We start from the raw sequence: 22,942 nt of genomic DNA, 5'->3' as shown, positions 1-22,942 counted from the left end.
GATCAAGTTTTTTTGAAGCCATCATGGAAAATGTCGATTATTGAAATATCGATTATATGTGAAATATTTATCGAATAAAATCACTCGATGATGTATGTTGTAACGTTTCAGAAGCAGTGACAATAACAATAATAATTTTTTTATTTTAGAACATTGTAAATTTTTTTCTAATTAAAACTATCATTTTTATATTGTTTTAAATTGCATTCGTCATCAAATTTTTATAATTCATCATTTATATCAAAATAAAATATGACGTATAGGTAAAATTTGAATGATGAAAATTTTAAAATATTTAATATAAGTATTATATATTTGATGTAATATACATCATCTTCTGAAACTTAAATTAAAAACTAAAAATTAAATATTACTTCAGCTATTTACATATTATTATGAGTGTGTCATTTGTTATAAGAATAAAAGTAGATGAGAGATACTCGCGTAACAGAGCCATCTCTTATCCGTGTAAACGAGATAAAAGCAGCCTACATTTTCTAATTACGGAGCGTCGGCGTAAACGTCAAATCGGAGCTATAGCGCGCAATGGTTTAATCAGAACGTCGAATCTCGCCCGTACGCGATATTGGACGCATTATCTTCATGCACGCTCCAGAGGAAATGGAGAACAGAGGGAAAGAAACGGACAAAAAGCGACGCGACGGAGAGGGAGGGAGGGAGGGTGACGCACGTAACCAGCGACCCGTCAAAAATGTGGGACAGAACTCTCGCCGGTCCCTCTTTATTTTTTCTTTTTTTTTCCATTGCAAATAGCCCGCATGCATCACGCGGATCCCGTTTACAAGGGAACCAGAGTTCTGGAAATGATGGCCTTCGCGGAGAAGGAGAAAGGCAGAAGCGCGTGTATCGCAGAGAGGATATATACGCATATAATGCTATTTATTCTTCCGTTTCTGTCTGCAAAAGCATCCATCCTCCCCTTCAACTCTCTATCGAGAAAAACCCTCACCTCTTTTTCTTTGCTTCTCTAAGCCCGAGTCATTCCTTCTCTCTTTTTCTTTCTTCCTTCTGATGTATCTACGATATATATCAAGGGGGTCTCGTCACCTTGACCCAGAAATACACTTGGAGATGCCCCTAATGTCGCCGGATAGAAAGGTTAGTTACCTCCAAGAATTATTTCGATCGTGGTACGGAACATGCGATGCACCCTCGCATAAATTCTGGTTAAAATCAGGAAAAGAAAAACGAAAAATCGGAAAGAAAGCTCTTTTAACGCTTCTTAAAGTCATAATAATGTCTGCTGATGGCAGTAACTGTCGTTAAGGATCGCGTTCTCGTTGAAAGACGTTTACGAAGGATGCAATTTACGCGATGTCATCGCGTTTCGTTTTAAATCGCGATGCAAAAGCATACATGAAGTATGACGCCCCGAGGCTGGCTAACTCTCATCCCGGAGGAACTGCAAGTATGAGCTCTCTGCGAGATGGATATTAATAGTGTCTTGCGAACGTCAATGACCGGAGAGGAAGCGAGAGGAAGAGAGTTTACCACAGAAAAGAATTCCGCTCTTATTAGGATAAATTTCAGTGAAACGATGTGCCGACACGAATACAACGGAGACACGTTCCAGCACTTTAAGAATTGTTTGTTCAAGATTCCGTCTCTCTTTCTCTCTCCCTTCCCTCTCCCAGCGCATAAATTTTAATTCGCCGTTGGGGTAGATATTGCTATGGGAAAACTTCAGGCGTCCCACGCCTTTCCACTCTGATTGTAATGTCGTTTCCGTTAAAATTGTTTGGTGAAACCGCCTCTTTACGACTCCCTTAATACCTCAAATTATTTTCGAATTTACGACCGCATCTCTTAAAGCATCCTTTACTACTTTTACACCCGAAAAGTTTTTATTGTTTGTCAACGTATTTTTCGCTTTCGATTCTATTCCAATATCTCATAAAAAGCTTTACATTGTTTCTAAAATTACAGACATTATAATCAATAGAATTAAATATGAAATTTTATAAAGAGCTAATTTTATATCATATATAGTAAATCTTATTTCATACATTTTTCTCAACCGAGCATTAGATTTAATATAATAAAATAACAATCACGTATCTGTTATACTCTATATGGCAGCAGATAATGTTAGCTTTTATATAAAAAATATTAAGAGATTCAACAAGACATTTGCATCATTCTTTAATGCTAAAAAACACGTACGAAAATCTGCAAATCTAAACGAAAAGAATAAATATGTTATTTTATAAGAATGACTTTTCGCATTTCGTTTATAACGTCAATGATATCGGCTATTATCGTCATCATAAGACGCCGCTTTGGCAAGTAAAGAAAACGGAAACGTCGCGATTCTTATCGCAGCGATTCAAGACACCACGTGGAACGAGACTTCGATAGTTCGAGAATTCGAACGAGAATGAAAAATGTTAAAAGGGAAAACTTGTTGGGGTAGCTTTCAAGTTGCGAGTACAGAGGGGGAAAATTATAAAAGACGGCACTCAGGCGACATTGGCGTTCCTTCAATCGAAAAATATTTTTCCAAGCGTCTCTCTAAATTATTCGCGCACCTCGTCCGGCGCCAAAAGTATTTTTCTATAGAACTCATTATCGAGAAAATCGCCAATGCGAAAAAAAGCATCGACGAGAACGACGAGAGGAAACGATTCAAGTACACGAAGTATTAATAGTTGATGTCCACGAAAACGCGATTGAGCTCAAATCCACGAAAAGTTTTCTGTGGACACCTGTGATAAAGTCGCACGACAGTTGGCAATGATTTCTTAAGTGCGATGAGAAGTTTCTCAATCGAATTATTGGCACATTGCCCGGTATTTCTCTTCTTCAGATTCCTCTGCTACTACTTCCGACTACATCTTTCTATATTATAATATAGCCATTGGACGTAATAAAAAATAGATACCGCCAACTAAACTTCTTTTATTATAGGAATATTCCCTTTTATTATAGGAATTAATAATCTCGAGAGTCTCTAAGCAAAAAAAAAAAAATTAAACTTTACCGCTATAAAGAACAAATTCTGTTTTATACTTAAATTCAATTTATATCGACAGCCTATCTTGAAGAACGGAAGCTCAAGACGCTTCATATAAATCAACTGTGCTCTCGATGCGACTTCAAGATCGGCAAGGAAATGAGAGAGGGGAAAGAAAGTGCGTGAGAACGACCGATATTGATTTTCCATTTCTTAGGCCTAGACCATTGTAAGGTAAGTAGTCTATCGTCAGTGCGTGCAGCGAGAAAAAAAGAAACCACCGACATCACCCTCGTCCTTTCGTCTGTGTCCCCTCCCCCCCTCCATCTCCTGTTCCCAGCACAGACCATTACTTCGCCGTAACCCTTCTTTAAGCGCGGTTTGCCTGCAGACCTCCAGACTCGGTCACGCCCAGCGCTATCTTAACGCCCGTTTTCGGGGTTTCGGTATTTTTAGCGCGCCACGAACACACGGATAATATACCTGAGGAGAGAACGCGGTCTCAAGCTGATCTATGGTTTCGAGGAACGAGATAAGAGAAGAGGGCATGGGACTACCGACGGTCGCGGGACGAAGATTCCAACGGTATAAAGATAGTCATCTCTCTCGCGCAAGTCGACCTTAACGCGGTTTCACATTGCGCCAAATACTCAGGCACGCACTACAGGCGCGAATAGTACTTCCCGTATAACGCGTCCGTCTTGTGCCCATCTCTTATATAGTATCTTGCACGATATTTAGGCGTGCCTCGATGCCATCGAGTTATCTCCTTGTTCGTTGCTAGACACGCGTTACCTCGCTAAGTATACGTTTGCCCAATAAGGCCGCGTCTATGTTGCGTGCCAAAATCTCTACTTGTACTTCGCGCGATCGCGTTTTGATAAGATGTGTGGTTATCTTTTATCTTAGATAAGTGCAATCAATAATAGCGTGACTGCTATTAACACCTTTTGCGGAAATTTAACTGTGTCAAATGTATTTTGTACTCTCTGTATATATTTGATGTATTCAATTCTTTCTATACAAAAGGTTTCACGATATCAGAATATTGTCAAATTTCTTTTTCGACTTCAAGATATTTGCAAGTGACGTTTTAAATTGAAACCATCCGTATACATTACAATACTCTATTTTCATTTCGAGGTGTAAAGTAGCAAAGAACAATTTCGTATTCAAAGGAAACACGTCGCACAGAGTTAAACAAATATGTCGCTCTCAAATGTCGGGCATAAAGACAATATGGGAGATTCTTTGCCGTAACTCCTACTAAACGGCAACAGAGAATCAAGCCGTAAAACGAGCTTCCACGCGCATAAACATTTCGTCGCGCGGTTTTCGCGAGATGAGGCACAGTTCACAAACGATCTTTCGTATGACGATCTTCCACGCGCACGCATACACACGAGCCCGAGAAATCTCTCCCAGCAGCAAGAAATCGCGGCAACAAACGCGAGCAGCCACTTCGGTGATTTACGAGGGCGTTCAACGTGCCAGGCTGGTAATGGGCCAGATAGACCAGACCGCGGCCGGGCTCAAAGTCTGGCGTCGCGCGACCGTGAAACGCCCAACGGGCCCGCTTGAAGAAACCGCCACGAAGGAGAGCACGTCGCGCTATCGGTCTTACCACGCTCGAACGAGTTCGCGCATCCTGTTTGGGAGCGCACGTGGGAGCGCACATACGGGCTATATCCTAAAAGAGATACATACCACGCACAACGGCAAGGCACCATTCTTCACACAATTCGAACACCATTTTTAATTCTTCTTTCATCTCTTTCACAGAATCAGAACATTCTCAGAATCTGCACGTTATATATTATTTTTTTAATTATTATACAGATTGCTTACTCAGATCTTGTAAAAGAATTCTCTGAAAATGATTTGACTTTTTATGTACTTTTGTTCATATTTCCAAAGAGAATGTTTTAAAGATTTTTCGATGCAATTTTATAAAACGAATTATTTTATTTTAGAATGCGTTTTCTAATGCTTTTCACTCATACGAAGAAAAATACAAAGCCACTTAAGTTTCAAGTGCTAGATTTACAAATGTAATTAAAAAATAAAAAACTGAATAGCTTTTGTTAAAATAAAAATTTTTAACTTGCATGTAAATTTCCGCTTTAATTACTAAAAATTAAAATAGAGAATATGTACTACATATTCCACATTATGTTAAGATATTAAATATATAAACAGAGATAAGTATATTTGTACATATTATATATTTTATATACATAACTTGCTGTATTGACGAATTGCCTACTACTTACAGTAAGATCAAAGTAATCAAAGAGAGAATTTTTTTTAAATATTTTAAGTTCTAACAAAATTCCATGAGAATTCCCTGATTTCTTTAGATACAAAAAATTCCAGTTTTTCCATGTTTTTCCAGGATATGAATACCCTGTTATAAAAAGTAATACTAAGTAATATAGATATTAATTACGGCGAGATTACTGCCGTGTATTTTTAACATCAAATAGCATATAAATGCATCGACAGGATATCGCGATCAAAGTAATAACAATTTTTAGAGATTTTTTGTTGTTGAGATGCGTCACAGAGGCCTTATAAAGTTCTTCGCGCGGCAGTCGATCATTATAGTGCTCTGTATACTTCATTTAACCCGCGCCCCATTATTATTCGTAATTTAAGTGTTAGTAATTTCCCTCTGCAAATTACGTAAAACTCGTTATTGCGATAGCAACTGCCGTAGGACGTTAACAAAAGGAGGAATCTCGTAATTACCATTCTGAGAAGAAATTTCGCAGTATGAACTCCGATCGATCTTAGGTTCACGCTCGAATGCATCCATACGCGCGTCCGGTTCGTATATGCATCGTTATCCCCGTCAAGAGTATTCCTGCAAACGGCAGCGAAATATCGTAAAACCGTCGGTCCTCGATAATTAATAGCGTCGGTCACCATTATCGATGGGAAGTAATAAATAATTATTCTATTTCCCGGGACTGTTTATTACGTATCGTGATTCTTTATAGTCGATGCCACTCGATTGCACCATTGTACAACGCGCCTTTCTATTGTCTCCGTCGCCATGCGCTGTCGGAACTTTGTAAAAGCGCAAAAATACAACGTCCGTTTCCTTTCCGCGCGTCCTTTCCTTTGAGGCCCCCCACTCGATAATTGACGATCGTTATCGCAATTTGCTCGTCGTATCGCGCCTCGTGAAAAAAAAATGTGACCAAATAATCGATAAAATATGCATATCCTCATCGATTGCGAATTGTCACGTTCAAATGTATCCGTGCATACGAAGAAGAAACTTTTATCGAGTAAAAGAATATCGATATCTGTTCCGATATCACCGATAATTAATCGTTTTCATGTATCTGGCAACAATTGGAATAGTGAGAAGGATGTAGAATTAATTTATTATCACATATCTCTCGAAAGCTCAAGATACGACGAAAATAACTTTTAAGATCGCGCTAAGGGAATTATAAAGAGGAAACTTTATTGGCGATAAATTATGCTCGTAGAATATTCCCACCATTATCCATCGCCGATGTTAAAGTTCGCGAGGAAATCAATGGCGAATAGATGAGCACAAAGGGACTTATTATGCGGAGTTATAGCTTTTAGAGTTTTAATTCGTCCTCCTACGGAGAAATCTTCAATCACGATATTGCAGAATCAACGGTGGGATTTCACCGAAAGAAAATGCTTTTGCTTTTAACTACATTTGTATCGAGAAAGAGAGGCACGAGCACGCAGAAAACGCGCGGAAAAAGGATCTGCATGAATATTCTTACATTTTATATCAATTGCATTGAATACGATTCTTTGTGCTCCTACGGGATTACACGAGTACATAGAATTTCCGCGGAGACGATCTCGTTATCGACTCGATAATCGTTGCTCAGAGTACCGCGGTACAAAGAGCGGGAGCCGTGATCTTGAAAGATCATATACTCTTCTTCCCGGACTGCTTCCTCGTTCCCGTTCTAAGTGCTCGTTCATTAAAAATAACGAAGGTCGACTGCCGACAGGAAAGCGGGCTCAATAATTGAATTTCCAATACCTATTTACCTTGGCAGAGGGAAAGAAAAAGAGAGAGAGAGAGAAAGAGAGAGATCGCGCCACAGCTTATCCCCGACGGTCTTGTAAAGCCTCATCACGCAATTACTCGCTACGATTCAAACGGAGACGAGCTTCCTACGGAGACTTACTCTATCAAACGGAAGACGGAAGTTCGCGGAGTACTGTACGTGAAGATAGCGAAAACGCCGAAAATGTATCACCGCCATCCCCTGTGACCGCACGCGAGCTTTAACGTAGGTCGTAGAGCACTTAATGGAAAACCTCTCGGATCGTGCTTCAGAATAGGCGGGCGTCACTGTGACCACGATCTAACGATCGCGTATATTTTTCTTCGTAAAGGAGGAAAGAGGTCCGTGACCGCCCCTCGTTTAAGAGACGCGCGAAGGGAAGGGAACGGCATTGGAGGCAGAATAGAAAAGAAGGAAATAAGGACGCTCTAGAGGCACCGACGATTACGGGGAAAAAAATAGCGCGCGCAACGCCCAACGGGAATGGCTATAAGGGTGGACCTTAAACCGAGAGGCACGTCCCATCCTCGGTGGAATTTAATTTCGACGTTTTAAGAGAACCTTCCCTCCTGCTCGCCACTCACCAACGTTCGCTTGTCGATAACGAAAGAAGTTTATTGACCTGTCCGCAGTAAAGCCCGCGAAAAGTAGCCCCTGTTTATTACCTCGCGTCATCTAGCGCTCATTCTCTCGCACATACATACATACACGCACACCTCGACGCACACAACCACATATAGATCTGTCCCTCTCACCCTCAACCCCGCCGAATCACGATTCTCTCTCTCTCTCCGCCCGGATGACTCAGGCGCGCGATGTCGAAGGCAAACTCGAAGACCAATCGATTAATGAAGGTAAATTAGCTCGTCCGATCCATTAGCATTCGTTATCGTCAATCGACCGGCTTGTCCATTCCGCCCTTGTTCGTCCGTTTGTCTATCGTCCGACCCGCATGACGTGTAACCCGAGATCGTTGGGAACCTTTGCCGAGTACATTGCGCGCGATTCTTTTCAAATTATACCTATATAATATTATCGCGACAAGCAGCGATATGCATACATATAGATGCCACGACCGCAGTTATACATTGCATAGCGCAGGAGCCACTCGGTTTCAATAACCGCGCCACTGAAGGCTCCTTTCAGAGAGCGTCGCTCGCTCTCTCTCTCTCTCTGCCTTATTTTCTCTCTCCCTCACAGCACACTATATACAATCGTGCTCCCGGGATCGAACCTGCTACTGCTCCCATTGTCGAAGATGGTCACCGTCGCTTTTGCACCGCGCACAGGTCGGAATTGACAAAGAGCCGGGGAACAAAATAGAGCGCGGACTCTCTAGCGATCCCTTCATCTTGACTTCGAGGGTTTCGACAATCTAATTCAGCTAAGCCGGATTTAGCGAGACGCTATCTCTTTCTAGATTATGATTTTTATTCATAATATATAAAAAGCACGGAATATATATTTATAAACTATATTTGATTCAGGATTTTCGCTTAAAAATTTAATTAATCTTCATGAATGCTAACGAACATCGGTCCGGTCGGCTTCAAGAAGCTACAAACTTTATACGCGAGGGGAACGAATTCTTGAATCATGAACGCGTCGATTAAGGCATTAAAGGGTTTTACGCGTAATTTAAAAGGATCGGAGTAAGATTTACGGACGACAGAGAGAGAGAGAGAGAGAGAGAGAGAGAGAGAGAGCAGAGTACGTTCTCGCTTAATAATTTATATTCTTCTATGTCTGTTACCTGCCAGTTCGTTGTTGTAATTTGTTGGACGAAGGTAAATTATCCTTTTTCAAAAAATATCGTCCGTTTAAAGAATGATGAAAAAATATAATATATAAATTTTTTTTCATACATTATTTGCATTTTTTTTCATAAAAATGTGCACTCATCTCTCGATTTATACATTCGAAAAGTTTTTTTCCGGACAGATCCGAATTCTGGGACATAAATTACATAAAATAGCCAAATTTAAATAAAACACGTGCAATAACACGTTATTCTAATAATTACTCACGTCACTCGAATAATTTTGAAGAAACTTTTAACTATACAAAAAAAAAGATATCTCGTAAATCAAAAGCTTGATGCATTTTTATATCTAACAGAATTGTAAATTCGTGCAACATTATCGGCTTATGTGTAAGCGTTTTCCAATACAAACGAATCAATACTCGTCTCTCTTTCTCTTTCTCTCATGTGAAATGATAAAAATAATGTAATGCTACAAAGGAGAAACGTCAAAAAATAAAATTTTCGAGATTTCGTAAATTTGCATGTGGAATAAAGGAAAAGGTATGCCCGTAACTCGTGATTCATAGCGCCAATTTGAACAAAGAAATAAGTCTTGCTCGCAACGTACGTCTTGGAAATCAATGTATCCAGGATTCGAGCAAAAGAATTTTACCTATAAACCACAGGCTTTATCACGCCGTTTCTAGAAAAACGATTGCGCACGCTGAATACTGACTCACCGAAATCGTAGTATCGAGGGCGGGAAAGCCATCGAGTTTGGTGAAAGAAAGGGAACGAAAAAATCTCGGGACACTTTTCTTCTTTACGCGGGGTTAGGTGAAAGCGAGAGGTCGAAGGAGAAAGCGGAAAGGAAATGTGGAGGAATAGAATGAGACGAAACGTACAAATAAACGTAGGAAAGATAGGGGAAGGAGAGAGAGAGATAGAAAGAGAGAGAAGCTTCTTTAATCGAACGCACGTCGAATCGATTGGCAAACGGCGAGGGTTTGGCAGAGGGGCGGGAGGAGGGGGATGGAAAAAGAGAACTACGCAGGCAGAGCAGCGCACCGGGTTCGTCGTCGAAGGGAAAGATCCGGTTACAGATGGCATAAAACGACTGGCAGCTTTGCATTAGCTTCGGTAATGGCGTACGTGACCGCGAGCTTAATATTCCCGACGATCGTGCACTTTGCCGCCACTCTTTCACGCCATTTCTTCGCGCTATCTTAACCGCTATCACGTTCGCAGTCGCAACTGGACACGAATTTATCTCCCGTTGTTAATCCGTACCATGATAATCGCCGGACATCGCGCCAAAAATAAGAGAAAAATATGTGACAGCATTTTAAATTTACGTATTTATCATAATAATTTCTAGATTTTTAATCGAGTAATATAATTAAGTAGGTAAGACTCTGTATTCGATACACACGCACAATATACAATATATTCAGATATTTTATATTAAAAAAAAAAAAAAAAATTAAAATTATATCTCAAATTCTTAAATTTTTATCGCATCTCATATTCCTACGTTCGTGCGCATCACGGACGAATTAATAGGAAATCGACCCGATATTCACTGCCACCACCATCTCCGCTTCGGCACGCAGTCGGCGGTCGTTGATCGGAGATGGTAGCGTATCGGATTGTGTATGTGCGCGCGTGCGATACGAATTTATATTCGTGTAAAATTAAATCACATAGGCGAGCGGCGGCGGCGGCGACGCAGCTCCCGGTCGCGCTCATATGCATAAAGAACCGATATTGTGTGGCCCGGGTCCTATCTCCCGTTCTGCAACATTAGCGGACGCCGCACGCAATCCAGTTGATTATCTTTTAATTAAATGTTTGCGTTTTATCGGCTCCCGTCCCGACCTCGGCGTTGCACGCGGCAGCTGCAACCGGCCGAATCTCCATGCTGCTCGCGGAACAAGCCGACCGACCGACCGTTCCCCGGATACCGCCACCACCCCCAACTGCCGACACCCATCAGCCGGGAAGGGATGGCACGACGTGTCACACGGCTAACTCAATTATACTCGGTGGCGAGAGTGAGAGGAGGTAGGGAATATTTGCACACGCGCGCGCCTGCGTCGCGATTTTAATCGCGACGCAGGAAAACGAGTTTAGCCGTTCGGCGAAGCTGATAAATGCTTATCTGGACGCGGCATTTTGATCACCGAGAAGCGCTCTAATTGCTGCATATGAAATATTCGACATTCGCCGAAGTGATCGCGCGCGAGATTGCAATATTTAATCGAATGTTCGCGGTGGCAGTTCGCCAAGGGAATTTATGAATATGAAATAACAGGACCTATTTTTTTCATCGTCGAATAATGTAATGACTACACGGCACATATTTATCATATTATATATATGTGTGTTTTATAGAATTAACAGATATTACATGGAATATTTCGAGATATAAAATATATAACCGCAAACGCGAGTAGATTTTCAATGCCATAAATTTCTATCATATTCCCAAAATCACTCGAGGTTCATGACGCACGTTTTGAAGCGTGCCTTAGACCGATCGTATAAATTTCACGATAAACAGCACGCCGCTGCGGGAAGCCTCCGTATGTGACAATACTATCTATCCTCCGCATAGTCACATTCCGTTCGATCCAGCGAATCCATTGTCTCGCGAACGGCCCATAACAGCATCGCGTAATCCGGAATCGCGTCAGGATTTCGCACAGACGATTTTCGCATGAGCGGCAGCAACTAGTAACAAGCAGTGACGGACATTTCGACTAACAATAAGAGCGAGGAGCTAAGGCTTCTTCCTCGTACAACAATATAGAGCACTCGCGGACGCGGACTCTCAGAGACGGTGCGCGTCTCGTAATGTTCGTAAGAAAGACATAAAGTTAGTCCGCTGACGTCGTAAACACGTCGTAGGGAGATCGGAATTGATACTTTATGCTCGAACCACGCGCAGTAAACGTGCTCGAAAATTTCTCTCGAGGGAGTGCGCATTGAGAGAACGTTCTCTCTCAGCTGATCGGGTGAAATATCGTGTATGTCTGAAAAAGTTACAGTGTCATATTTTGATTTATATGTCTATCCATAGATACCATTGTCTCGTTAAATGTTACAAAAGATTACCTTCAAGAGAATTTTCAACGATCAAAAAATCATGAAAAAAATGTCTACATAGCTTTTAATTTACGTACTCGAGAATGAAGATAATGAACCTTGAAACAAAGTGTACTAACTCGTCGGTTTCGGTATGTTACACAATTCGATCTCACTTGTTTCATGCGTACGAATAATAATACGGCGTATCGCCATCGTTGATTAATTCTGCAATCTTGAAAGCTACTCTTGTATCAGTAATTAAGCCGTAAAATTAAACTTCAGCCAAGAGTGTAACATATAATACTTTGGCGCACGCAATGCTACGCATGAAATTTTTTTCACCGTTCAAGTAGGCTCTCTTTTTCAATATGTCACAAGTACCTATAGCAATATACGAGTTTTTTTTTGGCATGACTATAATTTTATATATTGTATCACATAAACAAATAAATAAATTGATCAATTACACGTGACGAGATAATATTTTCAAATATTATGGTGATAAAGACAAATTCAGTACGTTCGTTAAAAAAAAAAGACTACAATAATTAGACCATGAAGAAATTAATTATATTGTAAGAGCGTAGCTTTGTTCCCTAAATGAAAGTCATTATCGTGACTATTTTTCCGAATGAGAATTTCTTCCGCATGCCACATATATGAAAGGAGATGCCTTTCTTTCTTTGAGTAACTTCGCGTCATTGGCTCTCTGTGGGCAATAATGACTCGATAAATAATCGGGCAATATTTTATCTCTATTTTACGAGCTACCATTTCCTTCGAAACGGCTGGATTCTCGAGGGAATCCGAAAACAAGGCGGTTGATCCGAGACTTTCGCTTTGAGAAGCCGCTTGTAATTATCTCGAGGATTTCTTCGCAACATCCCTCCCATCTTCGCGCGCCCCACGTGTTTACGGATAAAACGTGAAGACATCCTATCCCGCCCTCTACTCTATTCCGCGTTTCGGAAGAGCCAACAATGGTTTATTGTAACACGCTAGTTTACGATTACACGTATACGATCTCATAACGCGATCATAACAAACGTCCGTATATCATCTCTCTACTAAACACGATAGCGGCAAAAATTATATATAAAGAAAATAATAGTAATTAAAGAAAAATTATGTCAAAGCGTAATATATATGAAAACTATACATTTAATATTTTTAGAGGTACGAATATAAATCAAATTATTAATTATATTATTATGAATCATTTTGGCAAGGTTTAATATTATCGTATAATAATAAAGAAAGTTATTTTTTCAGCGTTTCAATTTGTTAATAACCAAGTCATTGAATACACGGATTTTATTATTGAAACTTCTTTCTCACGAGAAATCTAAGAATGGCTGTCCATCTGAAGATACATATTTTAATACGTACTCCCGGTATATCACCGCATTTCCCATCGGACCATACATTTTTCATCTCTTTTCCGGCAACAAAATACGATAAGAAAGATACCCGATTGCTCGTCAAAAAATAGACAGAAGCGAGTCAGAACGATACTATGAGGCGAGTTCCCCCAATGAATTATTAAACGAGAACCCTCGCTTCTAATGAAGCTATAAAACGACCAGAGAGCCACGGCAAAAGGCACAATGGCGGGAAGCGGAACGGAACGACGGAAAGGAGAGAGAGAGAAGGGACGTCAAGGGAACGAAAATGAGAATGAAAAGAATGTCGAAGTTCTTGAGCGAAACGCGGCTAAATTAGCGTCTCGCGAGAGTTTCGCCGATCCGGCGAGAAACGACAGCCAAAAAGAGCGAGACAAATTATTACAATGACGAATCGCGCGAAACAGCACGCCGCCGTTTCATTTACACGTATGCGATTCGTTAATGTCAACGACTCCCCTTTGCTTGTTCGTGCACCGAGTAGTTTCCAACTGTGTTCGTCTAATGACAATGAGTCATTGGTCATTCCGCGTGCATATATTAATTTATGATTTATTATAATTTATGATTTAATCGCCGAAAAATCGTATGCATTACGCGATTACACACCGATGTCATTGTCCACCGATTTTGATACAATTTCGAATAACAATAAAATGTATTATCGTCTCTTCTACGTAAATTTCAAAAATGAAAATAGAAATTATTTCTTTCCTCGTCTACTGTTTTGTATTATTTTTTAGATAATATATTTGTATTACATATTAGATATGAAGAAATTTTATTGTTATATATTTAGAGATCACTATATTTGCGCTATATTTGCATATTATAAGGACGAAGAAAAAAATATTTTTGTACAAGTGTACATATGTATATAGAATATATTCGACTCACCACGATAGACGACAGCGATCTCCTATTTCAATAATCCATGATCTCTCGATCCTCCTAGATGTTCTTCGATCCATTTACGATGCATTCAATTACACAACGAATACCATAGAATGTGTACAATTTTAAACAAACACTTTCACTATCACTGAAAAATACATTCGATCACAATCAAGCGTTCGATCGTGATCGCACAGATCAGCTGATGAAACGCCCGTATACTTTTTCGACACTCCCGATGCACGCCTACATTCGACATTAATGTCATATAAACATAGATCAAGTCTCTTGATGAACAGCGATTTGACAGGATGTGATCAATATTATGGTTACGTAAACCGGAAAACGTTCGATCATGATCGCGCGGATCAGCTGATACGTTGAAACGTCCATACACCTTCTTTCAGCACTTCCGACGTGCGATTACATTCGCGAATAATATCACATAAACATAGATGAAGTCTCTTGACGAACAACGATTCAACAAGATGCGATCAATATTATAGTTACGTATATCATAAAACGGTGATACGAATTACCAACACACTGAAATGTCCCGGGCACAGATATTGTGCAGTTGGAGAATTAAACAAGGAAATTTCTGCATCTCTGAGTTTCCTCTCATATTAATAATGCTGTCTTTTTACTTCTAATTGGAGGGCGCACTCTATCTCGAAGTATATGCACCCGATACTCCGACTTGCTATCAAGCGTTCCACTACTGATATTATTAAGGATGCGCACACTATCATGGCGGATAACGAACATTCGCGAATATCACAAATAAGCCGAATCACTTACATTAATTAGTTACAATAATTCCTCGATATCCTCTTGACGATGCTCCTTTCAATGTCTTTCGATGCTTTTCGATGATTCGGATACTAGATAGTACTCGGTGAACGAGCAAATGTTACGTGAAATATATAAGTGAAATGCGCATCCAGAAAAATGGACTGTTCCAATAAAGGCGATGAACAAAGGCACGTACCGATCGCGATTATTGAGACTCGATAATTATGACGTCGCGAATCACATTAACACAACGAGAAACGATCGCTCGTAGTCAAATTCGATACTTCCGATATTTATTAATACGCAATATTCGTTTGAATCGGGTAAAAAGACGCAAAAACACGGAGCGATCACGATCCGATTACATACCTCGGCGATGTCCTTCGCGAACTGGCGGAGGGGGGAAGGGAGAGGACTACGGGTCGCGAGAAATTTGATCACGTGATCGCACTCAACTTCACGCGCTACGCGGGAAAAATTTTTTAAGCGTCGTCTCATTATTAAGATATTAATGAAAATGTTAACATTATTGAAATATTTAAATTATAGTGCAATGTATGTTGAATTATTGTATTTAAATTAAATGTAATATATTGTTTGGTTTGTTCGACATTCACTTTTATTAAAAATTTACTCGTGTTTAAATATGCTTAAAAATGTATAATTGTTTTTATAGTGTTTTTTATATTTAAAATATTTGCTACGGAGTTTTATTTTTCATTAATTAAAAGGACAAGAATTTATTTATCTAATTACTAGTTAATATACTTATGAATATCTATTATTTTTTATGAATATCTAGTATCTTTTATCTATTTCTTTGTGAATTTTCAAATATAAAGGCGTATTCTCTTAACTCACATATTTGTACGTATGTTTGCAATATATGTTAGTAATAAAAATTATTATATGTGTACATATAATATGTGTACATATTATAATATTTACTTTTCTCTCATATTAGATAAACGTATATTAATACCATATCGCAATATAACATATTAATATTACATTTAATAAAAATTAGCATTCAAATATGCGTTCTAACTGCATCTAACTCCCGCTCAAAAAGCTACTTTCAAATCGAATGCAATGCGTGTAGATCATATATCGTAATTAAGAAGAATTAATAATGTTCATCAAAAGAGGGATGAATAAATTATATTATGTTCTGTTATGTTAGTGTTATATTAAATTATAATGAAACCAGATGCTGCCAAACTAAAAAGAATGTCGAACAACAACGATACGTGACCGGTATCTTTAAACATGAATGCATTCATATAACTTCGAATATAAAAATGCGGAATCTCGGAATCGGACTACAGTAAATAGTAGTCTAACGCGATCGGAACTAAAAGGTTAGCCGTGTATCGCGTGCGGTCGCGTCGAGTTTGTGGTGCATTTAAATCGAGTATCGTGAGTGTCAAAAGAACAGAATCAGTCAAATTGTAATTAATATTACCGTCGTAATATCGGGAGTGCAGAGAAAAGTATCGGACCATTGGTGTATCATGCGTAAATATGATATATCACGTCGACAATGCAAACACGTCTACCAAGTGAATATGGCGCGATTATAAGACTTCAAACGTTATTAAAGTAAGTATTAATAAAATTACTAAAAAATTAAATATATACTGAAAATTGCCCGTAAATAAATATATATAATATTGGGCTGAGGAAAATATCGAGCAACTGTCATATTATGTAGAAATATAATATATCTTATCGAGAGTGAGAAGGTTTTAGTTTTTTTTATCAAAAAACATTTTTTTAAATGTAAGCTTTAATGAAAATATATTTCACATAAAAATCAAATTTGTATAAACAATTTAAATAATTATAAATCTTTTAAACAATATGGATATTATAATTATTATAAATTTTGTTAAAAATTTTTAATATCTATAAATTTCAAAATAAAATTTAAAATATTTTATGCGTGTATATTATGCAATGATGTAAAATAGATCATTAATACAGAAATATAAACGAACAATTAAGTTCATAAATAATAAATAATAATAAATAATAAATTAAACAAATTATGAATTACCCCAGGGTTGCTCCGTCATTGTCCGATGCCCACCCAGCGTTCTCCTCTCTTATCCATCATTTGCTTATTTCTTTATGGCATTTACACAAAACTCAGTCACGAAAACATAGTTAATTACGATCGCACGCGTATTAGTTAACAGAATATGACATTACATGATATTGAATACGACATTTCCGATATCAACCGCGACACGTTAGTTTATTTTATTGCGAGAAAACACGCGAATATTATATATTGCTTGACCTAATGCTAATTAAGATTCAATGCACGTATGATACTTTTGAATACATATATAATTTTTGCAAAATTAAAGTATTATTTTTACTTTAAATTTGTTTTATAAATTAAACAAAATAAATCACGCGAAATATTTACGATGATAAGTAGCCGTCACTTTGATATGCTTAATATAGAGTTATTTATTGCTAATTATAATAATTGTAAAGAATTAAAGCACTTGATATCTCCTAGTGTTATCGCGATCGCGTTTGGAGAAATACTACGATATTCAGAGATACACAGAGCAGTATAACTTTTTTGCTTGAGTCTTGTCGCACGAATGACAACAAAGCGATCACGTGTAAACAATAAGGTTAGTACACGAATTGAGTAAAGACCATATAAATAATAACGCGCTGAGCCACAAAAAAAAAACGAAAGCTGAATAAAGTATAACTTGTTGCCTTAATGAACAAAAATTTAAAATGTTAAAAGTTCAAAATAAATTTATGCGAAATATTCTATTTCTCTTGTATTTTAAGACAGTTATTAATAAATAATTGTATCACAGTTTTTTTATTATATTTTAGTTATTTGATCCGGCGATTTGTTAACAACGCATTTTTTTTAATCCGAAAATAATAGACGAATTACATCTAAACCTCGGTGAAAATTTCAAAAAGCGCGTTGAAAAATTATACTATATATAATCATTAAAGAAATATAAATGAATATAATCATTAAAGAAATAATTTATTATTTAAAAAATTAACAAATAATGTGTAAACAAGGACGCGTAATTATTTCTTATATATCATGCGTATAATATTTAATTTTAATCAATACTCGGTCTTATCATCGCAATATGATAAAGCATTTAAAGCAAATTGCATCATAATACATCATAAATGTACATCATATATATATATATATATATATATATATATATATATATATATATATATATATGATTAACATATTAAGAATACCATCTAAAATGACATGCGATTATTCTAATTCATTGTGTGGTTAGTGTTTGCGATCTGATTAACTGAGTTTTCATGAATGTGTGAGTGAAAAATAGCACAAAATATACATATCTAGTTGTAATTATATATTAACTAAATATATTCTTAACATTTTACATGTAAGTATATGTAGCCATTTCTATAAATCTGCTTACAATTAAGTATTAATTTTAAGATTTTGTTTTTAAAATGTTTTAAACTTCAACGAGATAATAATTGTTTTATTATAGTTTTTTTTTTATTTGCGATGCTTATTCTATCGCGCATTTTCAATAAATAAAAAGTATTTATACACTTCATTAATGTTCCAAGAGCGGGCATATTACTGGATATTTCAAATTATGTTCACGAATCAATGACTCAAATAAATCTTATTACATAATGAAAAGTTTATTTTGCCGTTATTATAACATTATTTGTCTACACAGATCTCGTTGTACATTTTAATTATCAATATATATATATATGGAAATAAAACAAAAGTGAAAAAAAGAGAGAAATCAATATCGATATTGTTATTTACAAATAACATTATTTATGTAGAATGAATTTAGTCGATACTTGTTTTCAAATACATTTTTCTGTGTATGAAGTATCTGAAAAATATATTATTGGACTATAATAAATATTTTTTAAAAACGCCTTGAATCTCGAAACCGAATGAGCATTCTTCAGAATTAATTCCTCCGAATTTGAATTTCGGCTCAAGAATAACGTAGATCCATGATAAAATAGCACGGAGGCGTTGGTAAATTCATGTAATTTGATTCGGTTAACTTAACGAACCGTGTCACTTGTAACATTCGTAGTTCAAGTTAGCCAAACAAAGGACCATTAAATATGCTAATGTCTGCCTGGACGAGCTCGTGGATGGGTTCACGAGATAGGTGTGAATGTCGTAAGTATCGCAAAGATTAGAATTCTTTAAAGTCTATTCATGAGATTAATTTATCATGTCTCGTTGGAGACATGATAAATTGTCAGAGTTTTTCTAAAAATATCTAAAAAAAATGTGATAATTTTTCCAATATTTATTAAGCGCTTGGCATTAGAGGAAAGAGATCCAATAAAAATTAAATCTGAATTTTATAATTTATCAGATTGACGCGTTTCGATTTTATATTGCACAATATATACTATAAATTTTATCATTTTATATTACATTTTCTTACACAATGAATATGAGCTTAGCTTTTTTAACAAATAAATGCACATATATATTTTATTTTATTTCTTATAATTAAAAAAATGTGGCGCGTAAAACTATTAATTGTTACAATCACCAATAATTTGTTTCCTCTATCGCAATTTGTTTCATTTAGAACAATTAGTTTGCTTTAATGGTGTTTAAAAAATTTCTACCGTCGTCGTAAAATATACCGTGCCTATTTTTTGACAAGCTTTAAAAAAACAACGCTCAATATTTCTATTGATTTGTGTGTAATCGTGCGCACGATTTGCATACTTCCATTTGTAAATGATATCGGCGAAATGAACGGACGTATACGCGACTTATCTCGCCATATCCATCAGCGTAATTCGCAAATACGCGCACGACGACGCGCCTATTAACATAAAAGCGGCATATCTCGTGATCTCAGAGAGACACGCGGTTAATTTATCTCACCCGTTCGCTTTTACTTGCGTTATATTACACATACCGCCTACGTAGCATCTGGGATCGGAAAATGTCATTCGAACGGAACACGGTAGCGCATCAACTTTCCCTATCGTCGATCATACTCTCCTCGCGAATGTAGCACCCTGGAACATGCGCACACGCGTGCACTTTTCAGATATAAATCTTTGATTACCGACAGGAAGGTCTATGCGAGTGTCATCGTATATTTACGTTTCTTCCTCGTCTCCTTGCTTTTCTTCTTTCTATGCGGTTCTTTGAAGAGAGCCAGCAGACTGCTGTATCTTTCACGTTACGATAATAAGATTCCTTGCTCTTTGCCATTGGCTACTGAGGGCTTGACTTCTGTATCCTGGGTGGGTCGTTATCGATTTTAAATCATCGTGACATTAAGCGCAGCTTTCGAGAATTCTCCTGCGCCCTATGGGAAAGAATAATGTTAATTTTTCAGATATTCCCCTTCGTACACGCGCGTTTCTCTCTTCACGAGTTATATCCCCAGGCGCTGCAACTAAGGGTATTTCACTTGTTCATTATTATTCTTTGGAATAATTTATCTCTTCTTCCTGTCATTGACGTGACCAGAAATTGCATGCTGAAATGAAACGGCACACATGTTGTAAGTTACGAGAGAGATTTGTACAAAACCTTCGAATGTCTCACGAAAAATTATCTCACTTATTTTGTATTATGTTCTATTTTTAAGAGGTCAGTGTCTTGTTACGCGATAGTGTAGCGGCGACAATTGGTCCGCTGAGAAAATTGCTTTAAGCAAATTCGTCGACAAACTTGGCGAACAGACGGCTTATTGCGATGCGAAGAACCGCGGCGAATTAATTTCGAGGAACTTGTTAGACCCGTCGTCGTTGCACGCGTTACCGAGCAACCGCCACGGATTTAATTATGCCACTCACGTAAGCGCGCGAGGAAACTTTATGCTACCGTATTTTATAATTATCTTACAATTATAACTATCTTTCGTAATCTTGTATCATCATTGGATTTAAATCGGGAATTTGAGATTGACGCTAAACATGCAAAAATGAGTATGCATCTTACTTTATATTCCAATGCTTTTGTTCTTTTACCATCTCGCGCATATCTCTTACCCAGCGGCGTTGGAAGATGCGACGCTACGGGACCTCGACTTTGTCATTCCGTTAATCGTCGTTGGCGATGTCATCGTGGAAAGTTTTGCCATTCGCTCGGCGGGATAGATGCAGTCAAGAAAATCCGCACTTTTCCAAACGACCCTACTTTCTCGCTAGTTCCCTTCGAGAGATCGAGCCGTCGCGCTTCGTAACGAAGAAACTAGATTTACTCCTGCAAGTTTATACGTCGTGCTCGTTGCTGCCAAAACTTCCCCTCTTGCCTTTCGAATTACGATGCTCTCGATTGATTCGATTCGACTCGCAATTCGACGCCGCACGCTTTTACACGCGACCGTACTTTATGCAGCCATTATCACATCCTCCCGATTATTGGTGAAGAAGAGCCCACGCACGATCGCGAAGCGTGACCACCCTCGGCGTGACTCATTCGTCATTTCGCGGATTCATCCCCCATCGATAGTCTTCGCATCTTGTCATCATCGTTGTTACGATAATATTTTTATAGGATACATCAAAGCTCAACAATTTTATTTTCATGAATCTCGACAGTTTTCGCAATTTTTAATATTTGCGTGAAGATGAAAAATGTGTAGCGAAATGTACGATAATATAATTTCCAGCAGTAAATAGCAAAAAGTTTCGGAATCGCTGGCACCGCAACGTAAAACTCCGTGCTCGGAGCAGTTCATCAAAATGCGATAAAGTATTCTTTCCAAGTTCACGGGATGTTTGCCCTGCGCTTTTTATTTTTCTTCGCAGCCCCGTTCCGCGTTTCCGTTCTTCCGCCGGCGCATCTAGCGCAACGCAAACGAGTCGATTTTTCTAGCGAGAGAACTCGCGAAAAAGTGGAAGAAGAGCGATGTATGCAAAGTGGCGCGGCCGACCTTGAAGGAAACCGAAGTTGGACGATAAATTTTCATGCGACGCCGGCAGAGCCACGACGAGTCGCGGGGGCCAAAGGGAATCACCCTGGTGTAACTTTCGAGCACGTTGATTATAATTGTGATTTATGCCAGGGACTTCGTTCCGACTTTCTCCCTCTCTCTCTCTCTCTCTCTGTTTCTCTTTCTTCCTACTTTTTGCTTATATTTTCTCACCGCTTCTCACCCTCTTCTCCTTCGCTCTTCTGCTTCTTCGCTACTGTATCAGCGGGAGGTTATAGACGACGCTCCATGATAGAATACGCATTAGGGTGTTATTACGAGTCAGTGTAGTGCTAAAGTTCGAGGAGTATGAGCGGGGGTAGCTGAAAACTGACGTATTTCGAGAGGAAGATAGAATGGTTCCTGAAGCCCGTGGAGTCAAAGTAGTTACTATATCGTCCAGTACAATCCGTACACAATACCAGTTGTGTGAGCAAGATTTAACTTTGCATAAATTTGCATAAGACTGAGATTTTCAGATAGCCTTGGCCATTTAATAATAGAATGGCGCGTGTTGACTGGATATACGAGATTTCTCCGCGTACATACTAACGTAATTCTCCGCCAAATAATGTATTTTATTAGAAGCAACACAGAGTGTAAAATTAGTCGGAATTTGTTAAAGCAACAAGAAACTGTAGATCAACCGTATTTTCAATTTGGAACTATGGAAATGTCCGCATTTGAATTTCTATTTTTCGCCGCACCTCCTGCAAGTCGTTTTCCATGCATAACAACCATTTCATTATCCTTGAACTACAACAGAGTAGGGCCCTTTAGATTTTCCAGTTGAAAACTTACATAAACTACGTGCCATGTATGAACCGCGAAGCACGCGCGAGAAATTTTTCGAGTATCTCTGAACCAAGATAGTTTCAAGAGTCACAGAAAATTTCTGTAAAGCAGAAAAATCTTGACATCATCGTCGTTCCTTTCGTTTCTTTATATTTTATAAATATATAAAACATATTACATTATAAATTAAT

General features: G+C 38.0%; 1 long non-coding RNA gene across 1 annotated transcript in view; it reads right to left on the bottom strand.

Annotated features, from left to right (window-relative positions):
* LOC126848419 (uncharacterized) overlaps nucleotides 1-15,350 on the bottom strand; it is a 216,526-nt gene extending 201,176 nt beyond the window's left edge. Inside the window, exon 1 of the long non-coding RNA XR_007687258.1 lies at nucleotides 14,182-15,350. This is a non-coding gene — a long non-coding RNA (uncharacterized LOC126848419). The remainder of the gene's footprint in view (nucleotides 1-14,181) is intronic.
* Between the last annotated feature and the right edge of the window lie 7,592 nt (nucleotides 15,351-22,942).

Source organism: Cataglyphis hispanica, chromosome 3 (genome assembly GCF_021464435.1).
Source record: "Cataglyphis hispanica isolate Lineage 1 chromosome 3, ULB_Chis1_1.0, whole genome shotgun sequence".
NCBI classification, from domain to species: Eukaryota; Metazoa; Arthropoda; class Insecta; order Hymenoptera; family Formicidae; genus Cataglyphis; species Cataglyphis hispanica.
This window is presented reverse-complemented; position numbering and strand designations above follow the sequence as displayed.